The 6,396-nt window shown below is 30.5% G+C and overlaps 1 long non-coding RNA gene across 1 annotated transcript; it reads left to right on the forward strand.

Moving 5' to 3' along the window:
- Positions 1–1,188: 1,188 nt before the first annotated feature.
- LOC134283078 (uncharacterized) lies at positions 1,189–5,768 on the forward strand. Its single transcript, XR_009995417.1, has 4 exons — positions 1,189–1,229; positions 4,337–4,369; positions 4,482–4,576; positions 5,690–5,768. It is a non-coding gene; the product is annotated as an uncharacterized LOC134283078 (long non-coding RNA).
- Positions 5,769–6,396: the final 628 nt, after the last annotated feature.

Here is a 6,396-nt window from a genome sequence, read left to right on the forward strand (position 1 = left end):
AAATGCAAATTTTTATTACAAGGAAAGTGTTATCTTAATTTGTGCCCGAACAAATGACATTTGAAAGTGCACGGAGCTGTGTTAATACACTTAATATTTTATTTTATAAAAGTGGAACTACAAAATTTTATTCTATTCTTTTCATGTGTTTGCCTCCAACAAAATAACTTTTGCGAAAATTATTCTACACAGAGGTACTTAATTTGAAGTTGATATTAACAAGATGATGGAAGTCCCCTTTATGCATGTATATCCATATCTTCCAAATAACTGTTTCATTATATTATTAACTATTGTTAGCGAATATAAACCAGAATTTGGTCGTACTTATGGTGTTTTATTAGAATTGTATGGCCTCTGTTTCTAGAGATGTTTTATACTGTCTTCACTTATTTGTGTTGTGTACAGATATCTGTGCGATTGAGCAATGCTCGTTGTAATCACATTTTGTTTTATAATGCTTCTCTATAAGTTGAACTGTTTACTGTTATTAGGCAGAATTTGAGACCGAATTATTCAAAAACTTTCATATGAGATTAAGAAAAATACATATGTGCCCTTCATCTCGACATTCTGATATTTCACACCATTTAATCAATTCGTAATTTCTTCCGTTCATATGCCAACTCGTTACATTCCAGTGAATTCAAAAAGACAACAAAACAGTCTGCCTCGTACAGTTTATATTTTCATGTTTATCTACTAAAGACGATGAGGGATAGCTAAACACTAATTTGTATTTATGTACAATTGCCAATGCCAATTTATTTTGACATAATAACCAATTTATGGAACTTCTCGTTCTACGAGATCACTTTCATGAGCGTCAACTTTCCCGTTTAAATAAAGTTATATCATCTTTACGAATTTTACCGTTTTTTATTCAAGAGCATACTTAAATACAATGGACTTTAAAAAGTCAGGCAGTCTACAGACATCTAAGTTGATGTTAAAGGGATTTTATCAACCTTGTAAAAAGTCAATATATCGTTAATTATATAGTCGTTATGATAATACTCTTATCAAAAAATCATAATTAAGGCTGTGTTTTTGCTGACGCGTTTCATTTCAATTTTAAGGCCATTGTAACAGTTATTCGCATAAGATAAATATTCAAACTTGAACTCTGCTGACATTTGATGTCAATTGCATAATAATACAGTGTCTTAAATTTGTAACGAAAGATAAGCATTGGTCTTAAAATCAAATGTTAGGAAATATGATGACGAGTAAGTATTGATAAATTACAGAAATCAGTTTCGTTTTCTGGCCTGATTATTTAGGTGAATTTATTAACCAAAGAATTCGTAACTAAAAAAGATGAGTTTTCAGTTTAGGACAGTTAAGATAGAATTGATTATAAGTTAAATTATTCAACATTTAGGATCGTTTCATGTAAGGGTCATAAACCCTCTGCTCATGCATATAAAATGTTGCTTAAACCTAAATAATTTTCCAAAAGAAATGTATTTAATATGTAAAATATAAACAATTATAGCGTAGCTTGCGGGGCAAAATTGGACAAAAAAAGATACATAAACTTAGCAAATCTATAAATGAATAATAGACATTTATGTCATTTAGAGTTATCTCTCTTATCAGGGTATCAATGAACCTTAAGTTGAAAGCTGCATACAGATTCCATTTTTGATATTAAAAAACATATATGTTTCTTAAACAATTTACGGGTCTAAAAAAATCAATTTTTTAAAAGATGTAATCAAATTTTTAAGAAATCACAAAATGATTTTAAACAAAAAAAAAATCTTTGGCAATGCTGAATGAATTAAATCCTTTTATGCTTTAATAAAATTCAACTAGAATGGGAAGAGCAAGACTTACAGATTGTCTTTGCAACCAGCTTAGTGAATTCCAACAAACGGTGATTTTTCAAGAGGGCCAACCACTATTTTAACACTTGCTTTGAGAATTACTAGTTTAAAGGACCTAGTGACAATAGTCAAAGCTTCAACACCCTAGGCAGGTTGTCTTTATAATTCAGTATTCATTTGATAGCATTAAAATAGAATTTGAGTTTATGGTCAACATTCTAAGATACAATTCTCAAATAGTTTTGAAAATTAATCGAATCAAAATAACAACAGAAGGAAAAAAAAGGCATGTAAATTGTGGTGTCCCTAAGTTCTGTAATTATCTTTTATTTTTACGAATGCATACAAGCTATTCGTAAAATCAAATACTGTGTTCAATAACACACCCTTGTACACTGATATACAATCACTGGTATTATAAAGTTCAATGTATTCATACGCAGTTTGTTTGTAATTTATAAAGACTAGTTAGGCCAAAAAAAATATGTGTGTTTCCGGTAACATGTCCCTCAAAATTAGGGTAGGTAGGTAGGCAATTACTTTTTTTTACTTTTACTTTTTATTTTAACTGAGCATTATATTTGACTGTTTTTAGGTAAACTGTATATAATATTAAATATTAACAAGTAATATTTTGTTTTCTAGAAGTAGATAGCAGAACCAATTGCAAGAAATTGATTTACAGAAAAAGACATTTGAATTTTAATCACAATTTAGTAATGAAATTTGTCACATTTAACAAAAAAGGTAAAATAAAGAATTCAAGATTGTTTTTCAGGCCTACTTCTACCTCGACCTCATTATCATTAAATGTAAAGACATAGTTAATATCCATTTCTTTCACGGACAATAATGTCAGAGTTAAACCGCCGACGTTGAATGTAATGCCAATCGACATTATATCCTTAAAACTACGAACGTCGATCCTTTGTTAGCTTCAAAATTATGACTATCTCCATATAAATTTCCCACAGTTCAGTACCAAGGAAAGTTATATATTGCAGTAATTTCGTATAAGTCCGGACATTTCTTGGGCTTAAACCCAATGACAACATATGGTGGACTTGGAGTTGAGTGATGCACATATAAAATAAGTGATGCAATACATCTGGGGCCACAATTTGACACACTAGCAATATCCATGGAGTGTTTGCCTAGTGGCTGCCCCTTACAGCGTTTTAAATGAATTGGAGTGCATTTTAAAACTGAACTAATCATGCTAATAGGGGTCAAAATATTTCTTTTATGCTATGTATTATAAATCATTGTATTCGTAATAAATTAAATTTTTCTCATCTATTTACAGAATTTTTATTGTAATTTTCTATAAATGAATAATTCAGGTGAAGACAGGTGCATGTAAATCGCAAAATAAATATTTTAAACAAATATGCCAAAATTGTCTTTAAAAACTATGAAATTTATGTGTGATGATATAATTAATGGTTCAATTATTATTTATTATCCATTTTATAAGTTTGATTCCTCAGAAAGCAATAATTGTAGTGATACTACAATGTCAATCTCGCCAACAAATTTTCAAACTTGCGTGATAAAACTTGATTTCTAAACGTTTTTGAATATTTTAATGATCAAATTCTATTAAAATAATTATTTTCTACACCTTTACATTTATAAATATGTGTAAAATGGAAGGTGTCTTCTGAATTTCTGAGAAACAGGTAACGAAATCGGCACTGCGCGGTCCCGAACTTCACAAAGTTTTCGTATCTTATATTGAAGTATATTACACGTATAGATCATTATAATTTTCAAACCTTTCAAGAAATATGTAGTTGATAGCTTGAATTTCATGTAATGCTTTACTGGATGGGAAAATATTGCGTATTGACTGAGTTATATGCTCAAAAAACATCGTAAGTAACAGTCCACCATTTTAAATTTTGGTGGGACTTTCCGAGATTCTATGCTTTTTTTACACAAGTAAATCGTGATTTCCAACTGTAGTATGATGCAATCATCTATTGATAACCTGCAGGTGGCCACCTGTGCTCTGATAATTTGTAAACAAGCGGTAATTTCAAGTCAAATCAACAATGAAAATATACACATGTGTCAACATGTGGTCAAAGGTCTCATTAAAGGTTGGAGGCTAGGCGTCTAAAGTCGTCATTAAAGGGTAAGGGAGGGAACGATCTAAGGGGAAAAGAGCTATTATCTACGCATGTATAATCTTAAAATGCTTGAAAAGACGTTTTTGTATAATTTATCTGTTACAAGTGCCTTTTTAACTGCGCGCGTTTTGAAGACTGTAGTTTTAGAACAAATTACGGTACGTAATCCGGATTTGCAATAAAAAGTGCTAGGGTCAGCGCATAAAGTTAGGGTCGGTCGGGTTACCGGAAACACAGGTTTTTTTTTTTGGCCTTATTTAATGTTTCATACCGTTTTTTATAGCCGATATTAATTCTAGTAATATTAAGAATCTTTTCTTAGATGCTAACGTTTACCTTGTTATAATTAATTTTATTCAATATTTCAAGTACTTGCCACTTGCACGTTTTTCATCCTTTATGGTAAGTTTTTTATATATAAAAATGTTCTTTGATAGAAGTCTCTGCATTTGAAATCTTAAAACATGATGAGAAATGGCATATGTTTTGACCAATATTCTATTTTAATCAACAGGTTTTATTCATGCGGGGCCAACTTGCATGCATTGTAACGGAGCCGGAGACATTGAAAATTGTTTTTTAAATACTGTCAGATGCGGGGACCTTGAGGTGAATAGATTTTCTTCTCTACAAAAAAAATTTAAGTTGGTGATAGCTATTGAAGGTGTACAACTAAGCTAAAATCTGTACTTGTTTTATTATGACTAAAATAAAAATTTGTTTGTTTGCAGTTACCTAATGACCCACTTAAAATGCACCCAACCCTAACCTTATTTTTTTTAGGCATTCTTTATTTTATTATTTTTCTTTCAATTTTCCAGGATATAGAAACTGTTATATATTTAATAATTTCTGATTTTTGTTTTTATCAATCAGTGGTTTACAACAAGAGTGGAGCTTATTCATGTTTAGTAGGCATATGAAAAGTTCTATAATTTGTTATTTAACAAAAATCTAAAAACTAATTAAAAAAAAGAAAGAATGCCAACCTACCTACCCGCTCTAAAAGTTATAGGTCGGCTATTACAAACAAAGAATTTTTAAAATTTGGCCTTGGTTATGATTTTTTAATTTGCTACGAAAAATTTCGCTGCATCAATAAAAAGCTATTGAAAATAAAATTTCATAGCGTAGAAACTTGCTTTGAAACATATTCCAGAAAAATGTGGGAGTTTTCGTAATCAGAAAAGTCTAATATAAAAACCTTAAATTTAGCAATTTGCTTTTTTAATATTGTTGCCTATTACTAAATTACCTGTGTTAAAAATTTAGCATTATATTTCCTCTTTTATATTTATGGAGAATTATTCAATATTTTGCACATTATAAAACTTTTTATTTTTAATTTTATTTCGCCGAAATTATTTGTTCAAACATTAAATAAAGAGTGATTAGAAAATACATTGAAACTTAAAAATAATCTGCTTGGAACTATTCATTTTAACCTGCGTTGGAGCGAATTGGAAAAGAAAAAAATAATAAAAAGCAAATCTGCATTATGTTTTTTAATTGTTGAATTTTAAAACCTGTCAGCATCCTTTTGGTTTTATGTGTACATGTATTTGTCTGATTGAATGTAGTCAGAGGACTTTGACGCACTGACGTGCATGTGCAATTTGATTGGAGAATATTAATTTTTCATCATTAGATTATTTATTGGAAGTATGTTTGAATTTCAGACAGGATAATGTAATTTTAACAGCATATATGTCGTTGATTTAGGACTGTTATTTAGACAAATATGTGGATGAAAACTCGGCGATCAGATACGATGCAGGGTGTCGTTCGAAACAGGTTTGTACATATTTATTATATTACATATGTAAATGATTGATGGTTCTAAGTTGTTTTACGATTTTTTGAAAGTTTCTAATTCATAAAGATGTGTCATATAAGTAAATGAATAAAATACAAATCAACAGCCCTCTTATGATTCAAATGAGTTATTGCCTGGATATTTTCAAGTGATAAGTGGATATCTGTTATAAATGTTTTTTTCTGTCATAGACATCGGAACCGGGGGGGGGGAAGCTAGGGGGATTAGCCCCAACCCAACTTTTTTTGCAAAGTCATTGAATATTGGAGCGTAGGTTTAACACCCCCCTCCCCTCACTTTCAACAGTCTCGTTGCAATTTAGCCCAAAAAGGGTGTACATGTAAAAAAAAAATTGAAACTGATAAAAGTTAGGGCTGAAACGATTCACCGAAATATCGATATTGTTCGATATAAGTGCTCGGTTCAATTTTCGATTCACCATCTCGATTTTCGGTTCGATACGTTTTTTTTATAATCGGGTTTGGTTAACTCTTTGAAATAGATCGGGTTCGACCTTATTTTAACAGTTTGACACACACGAGGGAGAAAATTGGGACGGTAAAGTTTCAGAGTAGGCTGCCTCTGCTATTATTTATACGAATAAAGTGTTCTT

This window comes from Saccostrea cucullata, unplaced genomic scaffold, assembly GCF_032062105.1.
Source record: "Saccostrea cucullata isolate Sc308-1 unplaced genomic scaffold, CSIRO_AGI_Scuc_v1 ctg18444, whole genome shotgun sequence".
Classification (NCBI taxonomy): domain Eukaryota; kingdom Metazoa; phylum Mollusca; class Bivalvia; order Ostreida; family Ostreidae; genus Saccostrea; species Saccostrea cuccullata.